At 39.2% G+C, this 20,798-nt stretch overlaps 1 non-coding gene across 1 annotated transcript; it reads right to left on the reverse strand.

The window, feature by feature from the left end:
- Positions 1 to 6,289: 6,289 nt before the first annotated feature.
- Positions 6,290 to 6,396, reverse strand: LOC121217275 (small nucleolar RNA R71). Its single transcript, XR_005913377.1, has one exon. It is a non-coding gene; the product is annotated as a small nucleolar RNA R71 (small nucleolar RNA).
- Between the last annotated feature and the right edge of the window lie 14,402 nt (positions 6,397 to 20,798).

A 20,798-nucleotide genomic window follows, 5' to 3' on the forward strand; every position in this document is an offset into this window, starting at 1 on the left:
AAGTTGAATTTATGATTAATCTGGTTCCTAGAACTGCATCAATATCGATATCTCCGTACGTATGGCACTAATTGAGTTAAAAGAGTTGAAAGCACAGTTGCTAGAATTGTTAGACAAAGGGTTTATTCAACCAAGCGTATGTGAAAAAGAAAGACAACCCTTTGAGATTTTGTATAGACTACAGATAGTTGAACAAAGTCACAATTAAGAATACATACCCTTTGCCATGTATTAATGATTTGTTTTACCAATTTAAAGGTGCCATAATGTTTTTAAAGATAGATCTCAGATCCGAGTATTATCAGTTGCGGGTTAAAAACTGTGATAGGTCAAAGACTACTTTCAGAACTCGTTACAGTCATTATGAGTTTCTGGTACATTTGGTTTGACTAATGCCCCTACTGCTTTTATGGAGTAATGAATTGGATTTTTCAGCCTTATTTGGATAAATTTATGGTTGTATTTATCGATGGTATATTAATCTATTCCAAGACAGAATCAAAGCATGCTCAACATTTGAGAATCATGTTACAGACTTTGTGAGAAAAATAGTTGTACGCAAAGTTCAGTAAATCTGAATTCTGGTTTTACGAGGTTGGAATTTTAGGTCATATAGTATCATCTGATGGGATTCGAGCTGATCCCAGTAAAGTTTCTATTGTGATGTATTAGAAAACTCTGAAAAATGTTTCTAAGGTACGAAGTTTCCTAGGTTTAGCAGGTTACGACCATCATTTTGTTAAAACCTTCTAGATCATTGCTTCACCTATGACCAGATTTCTATAGAAAAATGTAGAGTTTGTTTGGTCTGATAAGTGCCAATAGAGTTTTGATTAGCTAAAAAACATGTTCACAGAAGCTCTAGTGTTGACTCAACTTGAATCTAGGGTAGCATATGTTGTCTATAGTGATGCTTTTCTGCTAATACAGGTAGGAAAAGTAATAGCTTATGTTTCTTGGCAGTTAAAGCCACATGAAAAGAATAATCTTGGCAGTTAAAGCCACATGAAAAGAATAATCATACTCATGATCTCAAACTAGCTACGATTGTATTCACTTTGAAGATTTGGAGACATTATTTATACTGCGAGAAATGTGGTTATGGATTTGAGAAAGAGATGTTGGTTAGAACTACTGAAAGATTATGATCTGGTTATTGATTATCATCTGGGAAAGGCTAATGTGGTTATGGATTCACTCAGTCGAAAGTCATCATTGTTTGCACTTCATACGTTGAACGCTTATTTAGCTCTGAATGAAGATAGTTTGATACTGGCAGAATTGAGAACAAAACCCTTGTTTCTACAACAAATTTGAGAGTTACAAAATGACTATCCGAAGTTGATGTTGAAACAACAATTGGTTCAAAATAATTTGATTGTTAAGTATAGTGTTGATGATGATGATACATTGCATTATCGTGATAGGATTTTTGTTCCGAATGATTTAAGTTTGAAATGTGATATTCTGTCTAAAGCTCATAGTAGTATGTATTCCATTTATCCTGGTAGCACAAAGATGTATTGTGATCTGAAAAAGATCTACTGGTGGCCGGGTAAAAAACGGGAAATTTGTGAGTTCGTTGCTAAATGTTTGATCTGTTAGCAAGTAAAAGTAGAGCATCAGGTACTATCGGGTTTACTACAACATGTTATGATTCCTAAATGGAAGTGGGAGGGAGTCACAATGGATTTTGTATCTGGTTTACTGGTAACTCCGAAAAAGAAATATTTGATCTGGGTGATTGTTGACAGATTGACTAAATTGGTACACTTTATTCTACTCAGAACAGATTACTCCCTTGAGAGATTAGCAGAATTATATGTGTCAAAGATTGTAAGATTGCACGGGGCTTCAAAATCTATTATTTTTTATCGTGATCCAAGATTTACATCGAGATTTTGGATTAAACTTCACAAGGATTTAGGCATTAAACTCAATTTCAGTACAACATTTCATCCTTAGACTGATGGGCAATCAGAACGAGTGATATAGATTTTGGAAGATATGTTGTGATGTTGTATACTCGAATTTGAAGGTAGCTGGGAAAAGTATCTACTGTTAGCTGAATTTGCTTATAATAATAGTTATCAGTCCAGCATAAAAATGGCACCGTGGAAGCTGTTTACGGAAGAAAGTGTCAAACACCAATGTATTTGTCTAAATTGAGCGAACCCAAAATGGTGGGAGTTGATTGGATTGGAAAAACTGAAGACAAAATTCTAATTATTTGAGATTTTTTGTAAGCTGCATTTGATCGTCAGAAATAGTACGCGGACTTGAAAAGAAAAGATATAAAATTTACTATTGGTGATCGAGTTTTTCTAAAAGTTTCTCTGTGGAAGAAAGTGCTACGTTTTGGCAAGAAAGAAAAGCTAATTTCGAGATTTATCGGACCGTATGAGATTGTTGCAAGAGTCAACCCTATAGCCTATAGATTATTTTTGCCCTCTGAACTCGATAAAATGCATGATGTGTTCCGCGTTTCAATGCTGAGATAGTATAGATCTGATCCTTCACATGTGATTCATCATAGTGAGATTGAACTGCAACTAGATTTGACGTATTATGAGGAGCCGATGAGAATTTTGGCTCGAAAAGTTAAAGAACTGCAGAATAAACGGTCGCCGTTAGTAAAAATGTTATGAAATCATCATGGTACAGAAGAAGCTACTTGGGAAATGAGGAATCTATGAAACTATAATATCGGTATTTGTTCTCAGGTAACAATTTCGAGGATGAAATTTCCTAGGGGAAGAGAGTTGTAACAACCTGATTTTCAATGGTGACGGACCAATGGTTTTGGGACCACAAATTTCCATTATGTCGACTCATAGATATTATTTATAAAACATTTATGGAGGCGTTAGTATCGTATTAAAATTTTGTCAAGAAATTTTAACATTTAGATAATTAATTAAAGAAAAGGGCTAAATTGTAAAAGGTGCAAAACTTAGCAATTATAACATTTTGGTGATCAAATGGCTTAATTTATAAGTGAGGAAGGACTAAAGTAATAATTAGGCCCTAATTGATATATTCGGACGACAAATTAATGGGAAATGATAAAATAATATGTTTTCAATTGCAATTTTGTAAATTAAGGAAAGTTAAAACAAAAATTAAAGAATGAATTAATCAAATTACTTTCATTTCTTCTTCAAGTAGGCGAAAGCTATAGCTAGGGAAAAGAAGAGCTTTGGTTTTCTTGATTCTTTTGCATCTAAGTGATTGTTGTACCCGTTTCTTGTAATTTTTATGTTTTTGAGATCGTTGCAACTAGGTCCAGCTAGCCCGTACCTTTGTTTTTAAATTTGTTAAAATTTTAGAAGTTTCCATTGATGAATCTTGAATGTTTTCGATAATAACTATATATTTGAAGCTTTGATTGTGTTATTTGGTGAGCTTGTACAGTTATTTTATTTAGATTTTGAGTTAGGGATTAGATTGTGAAAATGTCAAAAGTTTAGGGTTCGATAGTGAATTTGATGTTTAGCAGGGAGTTTATAAGGGCCTAGTATATTTGGCTATAATGTTGACTTGAGAAAAATGGTTAATTTGATGATTTTTGGGTTAAGGGACTAAATTGTAAAAAGTTGTAAAAGTTAAGGGTAATTATGTAAATTTAAAAAATAAAAGGGTCTAAAATGTAAATGAATTGGAATATGAAATTTATGCTAATAATTGAGAAAATTTACATTTTAGATCAAGACCTAGTTGATACTCTTAGAAAAGGAAAAATTACGGAATAGTTCCTAAACTTCTACACTATTACAATTTAGTCCAGGTTAGTTCGTACAGTTCATAATTTAATATATATATATATATGAATTTTTTGATGATACAATGTGATATAATAAATATATTTGACTATAAGTGATATAAATTTATTTGAGAAAAGTTATTGAAATTCAAGACTCGGATCGAATTGAATGCAGGATAGAGTACAATCGAGATACGGTGTGTTATAAGGGATTGGAGTGGAGTTTTTTGTAGAGTATTATAGATATTTGTTTCTTGAGGAGATCGAGGTTCAGCATTTTTTGCGAACTCTCGTGTTATACTCCCTAATCTGGTGTGTTTCGGTTAGAATATTGATGTACTCATATCCGTAAGTCGTTCATCAAACTGTAAATCTCAATAATGTAATTTGCTTTGTGATTTTGACGATTATGTCATATATTTGAACTTTGAATTGAATATTGAAGTTCACTTGGTAGAGATTGTGGATGATAAACCGTAATTTATACATATTTTTACCCTATGTTTAATGCATTTTATGGATGATTTCCTATTAGAATTGGTGAATTCGATGCTCCTAATGCTTTAATTTCATGTTTTTTACTTAGAAGAGCAGAGGAGAGCGAAAGGAACGACAAATGGGCCAAAACTGGAGAAAATAGGTCAAAGTAAGAAATCAACACGGCCTGGACCTCCTCACACGGGCATACCACACGGACATGTCAATTTGGCAGGCTCGAGCACGGCCTGAAGTAATCGCACACGGGCGTGTCCCTACAGAGCCCAAGTTGAGTCCAATTCAAAAAAGGCTAATTTTGAGGGCTCTTAGGCATTCCAAAGCCTATAAATACAACCCTAGAGAAGGAAGAAAAGGGAGGAACAGAATAGAGAGTAAGGAATTACTCCAAGAAAGCCGATTGATCCATCTCAGAAGCCGAATTCACCATCAAGATTGAAGATCTCTCCTCAATTTCCCTTCAGGAGGTTTGGGTTTTCCTTATGTTTTGTATTCGTTATTCTTCTGAGATGTTTTCCTTTTTATTTATGAACTAAATCCTCTAAATACCTAAGGGGAATGAAACCTAAGACGAATCTTTTTATTATTTTTTGAATTGTATGATAAATATTTAACTTATTCTTAATTATGTGTTCTTAATTCTTGTTTTGATATCATAGGATACTGATTCAAGATAAGCTCTTATTCAGAGGAGGAATAGACCCTTTCTAAGAGTACATCTGTCATAATTAAGTGGAGTTGTTTGCGCGCCTAGACATAGGGTGAGAAGATTTTGCCGGATTAGGGTGAAACCTAATAAGGGGATCCATAGATCGAGTTAATGCAACCCTAGGGTGTTAATTAGAGAAAAGTCTCAATTATTCAATCTAGGGATTAGACGTTATTAGTCTTGAATAGGGGTAGTAACATAACTTAGGGATCTCTACGGAACAAGTTAAATGAATAAATCGTCCAATTCAGAGCCAGAATAGCAAGTACAGTCTAGGTGGATTTTTCCTTAGGTATTGTCTTAATTCAATCGATTTTCCCAAAAAAAATTCCCCAATTCCATTCTCTGTGAATTCTTAGTTTAGATAATTAGTTAGTTAAAACAAAAACCTCTTTATTCTTAGGCTGGATAATAAAAAGACAGTCATTACTAGTACTTTTAGTTCCCATTGGTTCGACAATCCAGTCTTGCTAAAACTATACTACTGTTCGATAGGTACACTTGCCTACATCGCGATAATAGTTAGTTTCAAGAACGATTAATTATAAATATTTAAAACCTATCACGAAATCACGCGATCAAGTTTTTGGCGTTGTTGCCGTGGAACTAAGATATTAGGAACACTCAATTTTTATTACTTTAGCCATTTATTTTTCTTGAAATTTAATTTAATTTTATTACTTAGTTTTTTCGTTCTCTTGGCAGGTTTTTATAGTTTATGACTAGAAGAAACCCGTTAGGACCACTACTTTTTGACAAAGAAATCGATCGCATAGTTCGTAGAAACCAAAGAGAAATAAGGCGAAGCTTAAAGAAACCAAAGAGAAATAAGGCGAAGCTTAAAATACACAGAGAACAAGCAAGAGAACGATACTCAAACTCCAACCATAGAGATGGCTGAAAACCAAGACAATCAGATGCCTCTTGCAATTACGGTTAATTGAAATCCTGCTCCACGCACTATGTATGATTATGCTAAACCTTCTTTAACAGGAACTGAATAGAGCATAGTTAGACCTGCTGTAGCTGCAAATACTTTTGAACTAAAACTTAACACTATTCAAATGATACTGCAATTTGTTCAGTTTGATGGTTTGCAGGATGAGGATCCCAACGCTCATTTAGCCAACTTCTTAGAACTATGCGATACATTTAAAATTAATGATGTTTTTAATGATGCCATTCGTCTTTGGTTATTCCCTTTTTCATTGAGGAACAAAGCTAAACAGTGGTTGAACTCATTACCACGAGGGTCAATCACTACTTGGGAACAAATGACCGAAAAATTTCTATTAAAATATTTCTCGCCGGCTAAAACGGCCAAACTACGTAATGGTATCTCTTCGTTTGTGTAGATGGACTTAGAAACTCTTTACGATGCATGGGAGAGATACAAGGACTTACTGAGAAGGTGCCCTCACCATGGGTTACCGCTTTGGCTTCAGGTTCAAACGTTTCATAATGGCCTGAATCCTTTGACTCGGCAAATGGTTGACGCAGCTGCTGACGGAACCATCAATAATGAAACACTTGAAGATGCTTATGATTTTATAGAGGAGATGTCACTGAATAACTATTAGTGGCAAGTCATGAGGACAAACCAACTAAAACAACATGTGTTTAGAATGTCGATTCGATTACTATGGTATCAAACCAGGTAGAACTTCTAAATAAAAAGATTGATGGTTTTCTTAGTTCTTCACAGGTTCACCTAGTAATGCAGTGCGAAGCAAGTGGAGGTGGAACAAGCCATCCGGAATACCAACCTTATGGCCACAACATCGATAACAAGTAATTAAATTACATGGGTAATAATCCTCGACCTCAAAACAATCCATATAGTAACACTTACAATGCAGGTTGGAGGAACCACCCTAAGTTCTCATGGGGCAGTCAAGGAAATCAAAGACCACAACCACCTCTAGGCTACCAACAACCACCCTACCAACAGGAAAACAAACCAAACCTTGAAAAGATGCTCACAAAGTTTATCTCGGTGTCAGAAACCCATTTTTAGAACACCGAGACAACACTTAAAAATCAACAGGTGTCGATCCAAGGGCTCGAAACTCAGATAGGCCAACTTTCCAAACTAATCTCCGAACGACCACAAGGGAGCTTGCCAAGTAATACTGAACCTAACCCAAGAGAACAGCTCAATGCGATTAATGTTCAAGATGAAGAAGGATTTGTTGAGCCTGAGCTAGAACCGAGGCAAGAAACTGTGGTAACCAAAGGTCAAGGTGAGGTAGATCACAATAAAAACAAATCAGTGAATGTCGAATGTAAACCTCGTGTGTCATACCCCAATGCGACAAGGAGAGACCGCTCAGATGAACAAATTGGTAAATTCCTGAAACTCTTAAAAAAATTACATATTAACTTACCGTTTATTGAAGCTCTATCACAGATGTCAAACGCAATGAAATTTTTAAAGGAGCTTTTAACAAATAAGCGGAAGATGGACGAGGCATCGTATGTGGAGCTAAACGCAGTTTGCTCAACTATTCTCCAGAATAAACTACCCAACAAACTTAAAGATCTAGAGAGTTTTACAATTCCTTGCTTAATTGGTAGTTTAGATGTTAATAATGCATTAGCTGATTTGCGGGCTAGTATGAACGTCATGCCTTACAAAATGTTCAAACAATTAGGTATCGGGAAACCCAAACAGACTAGGATGAGCATTCAATTAGAAAATAAAACTATAAGATTTCCTAGGGGTATTATTGAAGATGTGCTAGTTAAAATCGATAAATTTATATTTTCCGTTGACTTTATTGCTCTAGACATAGAGGAGGATAGCAACACTCCTTTAACTCTAGGAAGGCCCTTTTTAGCAACTGCTAAAACAAATATTGATGTTGGCACAACTGAACTCACACTCCGTGTGGGAGACAAAACAATCACCCTTCAAGCTCGCAATTCTAGCAACACAATGGAAATTGAAGGTGATTGTCTAAACCATTCTACTAAAACTAACAATATGGTGCAACCTTCTTTGCAGGAAATGAGTTTGAAGGAAGTACATGAACCATTCTCAAGCAATAGTAGAGGACCCATTCATGAAGATCGAAGGCTACAAATCGATGAGCTAGATGAATGGCGGACGCATAAACCAAGAACACCTGACAAATCGAATCTACGACAGAACAAGCTCAATCCCTTTCCAAATCAACTTAAGGTTGGTGATAGAGTCTTATTAGATGCCACAGATCCCCACATTGTCGCTACCACATCGAATGAAGAAATCCCTCTTACGGTACTTAGCATTTTCCCATTCAGTATGGTCGAGGTGAGTCATCCCAAGTTCGGCACTTTTAAGGTAAACAACACCCATTTGAAACCTTATTTTGATGAGATTAATAGCAGGAATGAGGAGTATAAACTTCTTAAACCACCATGATCATTCAACGGAGAGGTAAGTCGAGCTTAGACTATAAATAAGTGCTTCTCGGGAGGGAACCCGAGCATTAATTGTATTAACTTCTTTAAAATTTAGTCTTCAACATCTAACTTCCAAACGGAGCGCTTGAATACAGGTTTTCCATAGGGACACGGCCAAGAGCACAGGCGTGCTTAGGGCTGTGTGAAAACAGAACAATAATTTTTCCCAAACACGGGCTACGATAAAACTCTATGGCCGTGCAACATGACCGTGGTCGAACCTGCCAAAACAACACGGGGGTGAGACACGCCTGTGTGGAAGAACCATGGGTGAACCTGTTAAAACAGCACGGGCGTGCAACACGCCCTTATCTAGCACCCGTGGTCAAACCTGTTAGATTGACACGGGCGTGGGTCTGAATACTCGGACGTGGGAGAAGCAAACAACGTCAGACACGACCGTGTGCATCGATACGCCCAAGGAACACGGGCTTTTACTAAATGTCAGACGTGCCCAGATTCAAAATTCGCGAATCACACAGGTTGAAATTGGGGAACATGGGCGTGTTACCTGGCCGTGTGCCCCAAAATTTATAAATACGCGGCACTATTCATTGTCTTCCCCACTCAAAAACCCTAACCCTAGCTACTGTAATTCCACACAGCCTCCTTGCCACGCCCGTGCGCCGCCTCTAACTCTATATTTGCCGCCCATTCTCCTCTTTCTAGCATCTATTCACTCTTCTCTCGTTTATTCTTACTAATTTCTAGGGTTATTTATCATAATAATATGAAATTTTTCATGTTGCTTTCTTATTTTTATCATACAAATGTTATATCTAGAATAGTTATTATCTTTCTCATGTTAAAATTCTTACTCATTATATGATTTCTCTACTTTATTTGATTAGTTAGATATAAATATTCATGATTAGAACAATATATATACTCATGCCTTTAGTGTTAACATTTTTCATCCGTCACACATGTTGCATTCCATGAAATTCGTTGCCATTTTTATGCCATACAATTGATTGCTTTGATTAACTTGTTAGTCTTAGTAGTTGCTGAAATTATGATTGTTATTTACAAATTATATTCATTTTACTTTGATCATTCCTCAAAATGAATTAATGGTTTTTTATCGCAGGTACCATGTCATGTTCACGAGGAAAGAAAACCACCGTACCTACTTCGAAGAAGAGGAAGGGAGCATCATCTTCCGCAGGTCCAACCATGAAAATTTGTCACCCTCTCCTGTAGTTCCCCCGAGGGACCCAAGAAGAGCTTTTCCAAATACTTCGGGCCTGACCTTTAATTGTGGGGCACTGCATCGACTGGGCTACCGTAGAACAAGTTCAGTCAGCTGATGCAATTTGGGCCCTCCTAACCACCGACCCTTGGGAGCTATTCTTTGGGATCATCGAACCAACATACCTCGAGCTCACGATGAAACTATGCTCAACGTTCCATCTTCAGACCGTAATGATGAATTAATATGATCCCGACACGGTCCAGTTTCGCCTAGGCGGATTGGTTCGCCAGCTAAGCATCCCAGAGTTCGGTGCTGCACTAGGCTTATATACGGAGGAGTTCAATGAGAAGAATGAACTACATGCTCTCACTCACCACATACATTTCTCTCCCTCAAAGTACTGGCACACTTTGGCCCCTGGCACAGCCTCCTACAATCCTAGTCGCTCCAAGGCATCAGTTCTCCCACCATCCTTGAGGTACCTACACACCATTTTGGCTCACACGATTATAGGGAGGTGAGAGAGCACTGGAGTTGTCAACACTCACGACGCCTACTTCTTATGGTGTATGTCGCACGGACACGTCATCGACCTTGCCTATTTCATCACCCTTACAATTCAGCACCAAACAGAGCGGTATAGGAAAAGGGTCATCTCTATTGGCCCCTATGTTACTCGGTTGGCTTGACACTTCGGGCTCCTCAGCACCGCGGCCCAAGAATCATCCCTTACCCTTATCGGCCAGATGTCTCCACAAGGCATCTCGAGCATGCTTAGCATGAGGATGATCGAGAGGCACCGAGGAACCTACCCTCCCCAATATTGTCTCGCCCAATCTATCAAGGAGGAGGCCTACGAGGACAATCCTGATGATGTCCCTCCATAGCACGAAGACCCACCAACTCGCCACGACCACCCTCTCATCCAGTTCATGCGGCGGCTTCATATGTTGACATCTCTGAGCGCCTCACTAGATTCGAGCAGCAGTGTTTTCAATGATTTGACAACATTGATGCTACTCTACAGCAGATTTGTCAGCACCTCCACATCTCATCGCCAGACCCACCTCGCGGACCATCCAGCAATGAAGATGTTTAAAAACATTTATTTATTATTTTATGTTTTTAATTTTTATTGAAACTACTTTTTATTTTTATTAGATTTTAGAATTTTATTTTTAATTATCAATTTCGGTTATTTCTTTATGAGTAATTATTCTTCCTAATATCCCCTAAAAAGTTCTTGATTTTGTCACAGTTATATAAAGCTCTTAAGCTCATCATCGCATAGGAACTAACAACTCCATCGGGAAAGGTTCTTCACGACTACCATGTCCTGATTGACCACGACCATAGCTACCACTAGATATGATATTCTTTTGGCACAGGACTTATGGACTAATGAACCTCTACAACCGCCGGAGCATCCTCCTCCACTCTCGAACCAATTACTCTCCAAAACTTCAGTTCGAGAAATTCATCATACAGGAAGTTTCATGTGACAGCCCAAAGTTGACCCTAGTCGGGAAGTGGTTTCGGGACCGCTAAACCGAGTCACCGAAATGTTTGAATGTGATACTTATTGTCTAGAATATGTAATTATGAATGTGTGAAAATTTCAAGCTTCAATTTGGTCGATTTCATGTGAATTTAGTCAATAGGACTTATGTGAGAAAATTCTAAAATGTGATAGGTCAATGTGTGAGGACCTATTAGTGCATGTGGACAAAGGGGGGACTTGCATGTCAAATTCCCCCCCTACTAGTAGTGGCCGGCCATGACAAGCATGGTAGACCAAGTTTGATGGCCAAGACATGTCATAGACATGTTTTGTTGGTGCATCATGGGTGGAAAAATATAAAATAATAGGCATGGAAATTAAATAATGAAAAGGAGTATGATGATTACACAAAAAAAAAGTGTGTAGTTGATTCTTTTCCCCCCCATTGCCGTGAGCTAAAGAAAAGAGAGGAGAAGATCTTTGTTCATCCTTTTCTCACCTTCATTTAGCCTAAATTAGAAAAAAAAACAAAGAAAAAATTTTCTCATCCTTTGGTTCATCCTTGGCCAAAAATTTTAAGGAGGAAAGAAGAAGAAAGGTGAAGAGATTCGGCCATGCATGTAGCTAGGCTAAGGTATGTTTGATGATGTTCCATGAGATGCATGCATGTTTTAGTTGTTAGCTTGAGTTCTACCTAGCCCATGGTCTAAATCTTGCTATGTGATGGAATTGGCACTTGACCATGGATGCATCATTCTTGGTTGGTGTTTGATGTTGTGGTGATGAGGCATGAGGATGAGTTAAGATTCGGCCTAGGTGGAGGTTGTGTTAATGCCATTGCATGCAAAATATGAAGCTTGTTAATGATGCATGTGATGATGGCTTGATGATTCTTGAACCTCCTTTTTAGCATTTTTGTGTGAGCACATATGTGCATTGGTTGCTAAATGGAGAAGAATCGGCTAGCAAGATGTGTGCTAAGGCCGAATGTAACTTTGCATGTTAATGAGCAATGCATGTGTTAAATTGATGAAAAGGGGGAGGATGCTTTACTAGTGTGTATATGTGTGTATTAAGTGTTGAAATCGACCCCAAAAATAGACATGCATATTCGGCCAAGGGGAAAGAAATTAGCTAATATGTTGTGTTGATGCATGATTTTTGCATGTATGAGACTTTAATGTCTAATGTATAAATATGGGCTAAGTGCCTTGTGTTCATCTTTTTGATGCCTAAATGATGAAATCAATTTATTTGTTTAATTAAGCTCAAGAGCAAAGGGGAAATAAATCCGATAAAGGGAAGGAAAAAGTGGTCGAATAGTTAGCGGAATCGTTCGACAACACCCGAGGTAAGTTCTTGAGTAAGAGAGCTTAAATTACGATGTGATTAAATCATGCTCTATGTGTGGCTATTGAGCCGAATGTGCAAGGACGATATGTGCCTTGTGTTTGAGATTCGCAAATGAGAATGAAATATGAATGTGCCATGAATTATTGTTAGATGTGCATGATTAATTGAATGTTGTCTGGGCTAAGTCCCGAAGGCTTTGTGCTAAGTGAATATATCCGGACTAAGATCCGAAGGCTTTTGTGCGAGATACAAATTCCGGGTTAAGCCCCGAAGGCCTTTGTGCGAGATACTAAATCCGGGTTAAGTCCCGAAGACATTCGTGCGAGTTGTTAAATCCGGGTTATGTCCCGAAGGCATTGTGTGAGTTACTAAAACCGGGCTATGTCCCGAAGGCATTTGAACGAGGAGCTATATCCGGTTAAATCCCGAAGGTACGTGATTTGGTAATGAATGAGCTTGCTGTAAAATTCCAGTGAATACTCGAAAAACATCCCAATATGGGGATATGTTACGTATGTGTTGAATTTAATCGAGCCCTTACAAATAAATGTTCGCTCAGTTGATAAACGAGCTACCGGCCTTCGGCTAAGTTAGTCTATTGTGTATGTACATAAGGGTTGTTAATGTTGTGAAGCAAGTTTGATATCGGTAAATTGCGTATTGTGAAATATTCCGTTTAGCTAAATGTGTGTTATTCTTTGTTTATGCTGGAATTCCTTGCTCAAAACTTACTAAGCATAAATTGCTTACTCGTTACACTGCTCCTCTGTTTTATAGATTTTTGGTTCTCCAGCTATCGGACTCGGGATCTTGAAGTCGAAGTCGCCCACACTATCAAAGGCTCTTTGGGTACTATTTGGTTGAATTTGATATGGCATGTATAGGACTACCCATTGTTGTTTTTCGAGTACTTTATGAAATGTATAAGTGTACAGCCATGCGAAAATGGCTTGTAGAAGTGGAGTATGGCATTAGACCATTCGTGTTTATGAATGTATAGATGGTTTCATGATGTAACTATAGTTGGAATGGAAGTGTTGAGCAAATGATCAGCCATTGGAATGGCTAAGTATGATCATATGTGGGCATATGTATGACAAGGCCCTAGTTGGTCCATGAAACCCCGAAAATAGGTAAGGTTTACTTTGAAAACAGAGGCTGACAGCAGCAGTGGTGTGGATTGGAAAAATCACAAGAATTTGTAGGAGTGGAATTAAATAGTGAATAAATTATTTAATCGAACCTTGATGAATCTACTTTCATATGAAAGTAACGAAACAATCATATGAACAGTACAGTAAGAGATATTCGGGTTCTTGTGGAACAGGGCCAGAACAGTTTCTGGATTCCCTGTTCCGATTTTGGAAATTCACTATAAATTGACAAGAGATAATTAGGGGTCATACCATATATGTATGGATTCCTCTCTGAGTCTAGTTTCCATAGAAACAAACGGCATCAGTATTGAAGCTCTGTGCAGAGAGATATCCAAGTCGTAATGGGAAAAGGTCAGTGTAGTCGACCCCTATAACATGGGAGACTTTGACTAATAAACTGTACTAATTGGCCTGACCAAAAATTCTAGAAATAAATAAATAGGTGGGGACATGAGTCTAGTTTCAGGGAAAAATCACAAAACTGATTTTCGAGTTGTGAAACTCAAGATATGATTTTTGAAGCGACTAGTACTCAGACTGGGCAGTGTCTGGAAAAATTTTTCAAAGTTTGTTAACATCTCGTGTCCGACTCCAGTGTCGGTCTCGGGTTCGGGGTGTTACATTAAATTGGTATCAGAGCTACGATTTAGTTGATTCTAGGACTACTGTAATGTGTTGGGTCTAGCTATACATGCCATTTTATGTGATTACTTGATAGTGTGGTGATTTCTGACAATTGTAAATGTGTTTATAGTAATGGATCCCGATCGTGACCGAGAGGTAGCTGATGATCTTGAGAGTGTAGCGCCTGCTCCTGCACAAGGGACAGTGCCAGCAGACTCTCAACCTAATGCTAGTAATCCGAATGATGAAGCTAGACAAGCATTCTATAGCGTGATGAATGATTGGTTCAACCAATACATTCGAACTAATATGGCTGTTCCACAACCTCCATTCCCGACAAATACTACCCCCGCACCTACAATACCACCGGTAACGGACCAAATAAGGTCAAATAAGCCCCCAGTTGACAGAATCCGAAAACATGGGGCTACTGAATTTAAGGCTACGAATAGCGATGATGCCGAGCAAGCTGAATTTTGGCTGGACAACACTATCCGGGTACTCGATGAGCTATCTTGTACACCCGATGAATGCCTAAAGTGTGCTATCTCCTTGCTACGTGATTCTGCCTACTATTGGTGGAGTACTCTGACTTCTGTTGTGCCCCGAGAGCAAGTAACTTGGGAGTTTTTCCAAACTGAGTTTCGGAAAAAGTATATCAGTCAGAGATTTGTTGATCAAAAATGGAAGGAATTTCTTGAGCTTAAGCAAGGCTCCATGTCGGTTACTGATTACGAGCGAAAATTTGTTAGACTTAGCAAATACGCTCGGGAATGTGTTTCGTCCGAAGCTATTATGTGTAAATGCTTCGAGGATGGGCTGAATGAAGATATAAAAATGTTCGTTGGCGTTCTTGAAATACGAGAGTTCGTGGTACTTGTTGAACGAGCTTGTAAAGCCGAAGAGCTTAGAAAAGAAAAGCAAAGAGTTGATGAGGGAACTGGAGAGTTTCGTAAAAGATCCTCGGGAAGGTCTCTTCAACAGACATCGAAGAGATTTCGAGATGATGCGGGCCAGTTTAGAGGCACTTCGGGCCTTTTTAGACGAGATCGTGATCGACCCCCTGTGGGTACACGAGGCACATCGGTCGCTAGTGTTGGGAATGAACGTCGAGATAGAACGAAATGTCGATATTGCGGTAAATGGCATTCGGGGAGTTATAGATTCCCTGACCGCTCCTGTTACAAGTGCGGATCAGTTGACCACTTCATTAAAGATTGCCCGAGGTTGTTTGAACAGAATGAAAATCAGAGTGGGAAACCGGGTGCTACCACTGCTCGAGGTAGACCATCTGGAAATACGGGCAATACTAGTGGTGGTCAGAGAGGATCTAGAGATGATATAACCAGATCCGAAGCTCGTGCGCCTGCTAGAGCTTATGCTATACGTGCCCGCGAGGATGCTTCCTCGCCTGATGTTATTACCGGTACATTCACTCTCTTTGATACTAATGTAATTGCTTTGATTGACCCCGGTTCTACTCATTCTTACATATGTGAAACCTTAGCCTCCAGTAAGACTTTACCCATTGAGTCTACTGAGTTCGTAATTCGGGTGTCAAATCCCTTGGGTCGTTACGTGCTTGTCGACAAAGTGTGTAAGAAATGTCCCCTGGAAATTCGAGGTTCCTGTTTCCCGGCGAACTTGATGCTTTTGTCGTTTGATGAATTTGATGTTATCCTTGGTTTGGATTGGTTGACCGCGCATGATGCGGTTGTGAATTGCAAGAGCAAGACTATTGATTTGAGGTGCGCAAATAACGAAGTAATCCGAGTTGAATCTGCGGACTTGGAGGGGATGCCAGCTGTAATATCAGCAATGTTGGCACAGAAATATGTAAGAAGAGGGTGCGAAGCATACCTTGCGTATGTACTTGATGACATTTTGGTCTATTCAAGAGATGAGACCGAACATGCTGAGCATCTGAGGCTAGTGCTGCAAATTTTGCGGGAAAAGCAGTTATATGCTAAGTTCAGTAAGTGTGAGTTCTGGTTAAGAGAGGTTAGCTTCTTGGGTCATGTGGTATCCGCGTCGGGTATTCGAGTTGACCCGAGCAAAATTTCAGCCATACTTGACTGGAAACCTCCGAGAAATATTACTGAGGTTCGGAGCTTTTTGGGGCTCGCCGGTTATTACCGACGATTTGTCGAAGGTTTCTCGATGATAGCCACACCAATGACGAAGCTACTTCAAAAGGACATTAAGTTCGAATGGACGGAGAAGTGTCAGAAAAGTTTTGATCAACTAAAAACTCACTTGACTGAAGCTCCAATTTTAGTGCAACCCGAATCGGGTAAAGAGTTTGTCATTTATAGTGACGCATCCCTACTTGGGTTGGGTTGCGTATTGATGCAAGACGGTCGAGTTGTGGCCTATGCGTCGAGACAATTGAAGCCACACGAGAGAAATTATCCGACCCATGATCTCGAACTAGCCGCCATCGTATTTGCTTTGAAAATATGGCGACATCATTTGTTTGGTGAGAAGTGCCATGTATTTCGGATCACAAAAGTCTCAAATATTTGATGACTCAACGAGACTTGAATCTGCGACAAAGACGTTGGCTTGAGTTGTTGAAAGATTACGAGCTTGTCATTGATTACCACCCGGGAAAGGCTAACGTGGTTGCGGACGCCTTAAGCCGGAAGTCATTGTTTGCTTTACGAGCGATGAATGTGTGTTTGTCTGTTCTACCAGACAATATGTTGGTAGCTGAATTAAAAGCTAAACCATTATTGACTCACCAAATTCGTGAAGCCCAGAAAGTCGATGATGAATTGGTTGCAAAACGGGCTAAGTGTGTTCCGAACGAGGAATCGGAGTTTCAAATTGATGATGATGATTGTTTGAGGTTCAGAAATCGTTTGTGTGTTCCAAGGAATTCGGAACTCATTTCGATGATTCTGAACGAAGCCCATTGTAGCCAAATGTCAATTCACCCGGGGAGTACGAAAATGTACAACGATTTGAAACGTCAATTTTGGTGGCATGGTATGAAACGGGACATCTCCGACTTTGTTTCGAGATGTTTAATATGTCAACAAGTGAAAGCGGAACATCAAGTGCCTTCAGGATTACTCCAGCCGATCATGATACCCGAGTGGAAGTGGGATCAGTCACAATGGACTTTGTGTCTGGACTGCCATTGTCAGCAAGTAAGAAGGATGCGATTTGGGTTGTTGTTGATAGGCTGACTAAGTCGGCTCATTTCATCCCCGTACATACGGATTCTTCATTGGATAAACTAGCTGAATTGTACGTTTCTCAAATTGTGAGATTACACGGGGTACCTGTTTCTATCGTGTCGGATAGAGATCCGAGATTCACCTCACGATTTTGGAAGAAATTGCAAGAAGCTCTGGGTACCAAGCTGCATTTTAGCACTGCTTTTCACCCCCAAACCGATGGTCAACCCGAGCGGATAATTCAGATACATGAGGATGTGTTGAGATGTTGCATCCTCGAGTTCAGTAGTTCATGGGAACGATATTTACCTTTGATTGAATTCGCTTACAACAATAGTTTTCAATCAAGTATTAAGATGGCACCTTACGAGGCTTTGTACGGTCGTAAATGCCGTACACCATTGTTTTGGACCGAGCTCGGTGAAGGTAAAATTTTCAGAGTTGATTTGATTAAAGATGCTGAACAGAAAGTAAAGGTAATCCGTGAAAGTCTGAAGGTAGCCACGGATCGTCAGAAGTCGTACGCAGATTTGAAACGAAAAGACATCGAGTATCAGGTGGGAGACAAAGTGTTCCTTAAGGTTTCACCTTGGAAAAAGATACTCAGGTTCGGCCGTAAGGGCAAGTTGAGCCCAAGATTCATTGGGCCGTACGAAATCTCCGAACGAGTTGGCCCGGTTGCATATAGATTGATTTTGCCCCCGGAGCTTGAAAAGATTCATGACGTCTTTCATGTTTCGATGCTTCGACGCTATCGATCTGATCCATCGCATATAATTAGCCCATCAGAGGTTGAAATTCAAGTCGACATGAGCTATGAAGAAGAACCGATGCGTATCCTAGCTCGTGAAGTGAAGGAGTTGCGAAACAAAGAGTTCCACTAGTAAAGGTGTTATGGCTCAAACACGGGATCGAGGAAGCTACTTGGGAGACCGAGAGCTCGATGAAAGAACGATACCCAAACCTATTTACCGGTAAGATTTTCGGGGACGAAAATTTCTTAAGTGGGGGAGAGTTGTGACAGCCCAAAGTTGACCCTAGTTGGGAAGTGGTTTTGGGACCGCTAAACCGAGTCACCGAAATGTTTGAATGTGATACTTATTGTCTAGAATATGTAATTATGAATGTGTGAAAATTTCAAGCTTCAATTTGGTCGATTTCATGTGAATTTAGTCAATAGGACTTATGTGAGAAAATTCTAAAATGTGATAGGTCAATGTGTGAGGACCTATTAGTGCATGTGGACAAAGGGGGGACTTGCATGTCAAATTCCTCCCCTACTAGTAGTGGCCGGCCATGACAAGCATGGTAGACCAAGTTTGATGGCCAAGACATGTCATAGACATGTTTTGTTGGTGCATCATGGGTGGAAAAATATAAAATAATAGGCATGGAAATTAAATAATGAAAAGGAGTATGATGATTACACAAAAAAAAAAGTGTGTAGTTGATTCTTTTCCCCCCCATTGCCGTGAGCTAAAGAAAAGAGAGGAGAAGATCTTTGTTCATCCTTTTCTCACCTTCATTTAGCCTAAATTAGAAAAAAAAACAAAGAAAAATTTTCTCATCCTTTGGTTCATCCTTGGCCAAAAATTTTAAGGAGGAAAGAAGAAGAAAGGTGAAGAGATTCGGCCATGCATGTAGCTAGGCTAAGGTATGTTTGATGATGTTCCATGAGATGCATGCATGTTTTAGTTGTTAGCTTGAGTTCTACCTAGCCCATGGTCTAAATCTTGCTATGTGATGGAATTGGCACTTGACCATGGATGCATCATTCTTGGTTGGTGTTTGATGTTGTGGTGATGAGGCATGAGGATGAGTTAAGATTCGGCCTAGGTGGAGGTTGTGTTAATGCCATTGCATGCAAAATATGAAGCTTGTTAATGATGCATGTGATGATGGCTTGATGATTCTTGAACCTCCTTTTTAGCATTTTTGTGTGAGCACATATGTGCATTGGTTGCTAAATGGAGAAGAATCGGCTAGCAAGATGTGTGCTAAGGCCGAATGTAACTTTGCATGTTAATGAGCAATGCATGTGTTAAATTGATGAAAAGGGGGAGGATGCTTTACTAGTGTGTATATGTGTGTATTAAGTGTTGAAATCGACCCCAAAAATAGACATGCATATTCGGCCAAGGGGAAAGAAATTAGCTAATATGTTGTGTTGATGCATGATTTTTGCATGTATGAGACTTTAATGTCTAATGTATAAATATGGGCTAAGTGCCTTGTGTTCATCTTTTTGATGCCTAAATGATGAAATCAATTTATTTGTTTAATTAAGCTCAAGAGCAAAGGGGAAATAAATCCGATAAAGGGAAGGAAAAAGTGGTCGAATAGTTAGCGGAATCGTTCGACAACACCCGAGGTAAGTTCTTGAGTAAGAGAGCTTAAATTACGATGTGATTAAATCATGCTCTATGTGTGGCTATTGAGCCGAATGTGCAAGGACGATATGTGCCTTGTGTTTGAGTTTCGCAAATGAGAATGAAATATGAATGTGCCATGAATTATTGTTAGATGTGCATGATTAATTGAATGCTGTCCGGGCTAAGTCCCGAAGGCTTTGTGCTAAGTGAATATATCCGGACTAAGATCCGAAGGCTTTTGTGCGAGATACAAATTCCGGGTTAAGCCCCGAAGGCCTTTGTGCGAGATACTAAATCCGGGTTAAGTCCCGAAGACATTCGTGCGAGTTGTTAAATCCGGGTTATGTCCCGAAGGCATTGTGTGAGTTACTAAAACCGGGCTATGTCCCGAAGGCATTTGAACGAGGAGCTATATCCGGTTAAATCCCGAAGGTACGTGATTTGGTAATGAATGAGCTTGCTGTAAAATTCCAGCGAATACTCGAAAAACATCCCAATATGGGGATATGTTACGTATGTGTTGAATTTAATCGAGCCCTTACAAATAAATGTTCGCTCAGTTGATAAACGAGCTACCGGCCTTCGGCTAAGTTAGTCTATTGTGTATGTACATAAGGGTTGTTAATGTTGTGAAGCAAGTTTGATATCGGTAAATTGCGTATTGTGAAATATTCCGTTTAGCTAAATGTGTGTTATTCTTTGTTTATGCTGGAATTCCTTGCTCAAAACTTACTAAGCATAAATTGCTTACTCGTTACACTGCTCCTCTGTTTTATAGATTTTTGGTTCTCCAGCTATCGGACTCGGGATCTTGAAGTCGAAGTCGCCCACACTATCAAAGGCTCTTTTGGGTACTATTTTGGTTGAATTTTGATATGGCATGTATAGGACTACCTATTGTTGTTTTTCGAGTACTTTATGAAATGTATAAGTGTACAGCCATGCGAAAATGGCTTGTAGAAGTGGAGTATGGCATTAGACCATTCGTGTTTATGAA

This window comes from Gossypium hirsutum, chromosome A02 (assembly GCF_007990345.1).
Source record: "Gossypium hirsutum isolate 1008001.06 chromosome A02, Gossypium_hirsutum_v2.1, whole genome shotgun sequence".
Taxonomy (NCBI): domain Eukaryota; kingdom Viridiplantae; phylum Streptophyta; class Magnoliopsida; order Malvales; family Malvaceae; genus Gossypium; species Gossypium hirsutum.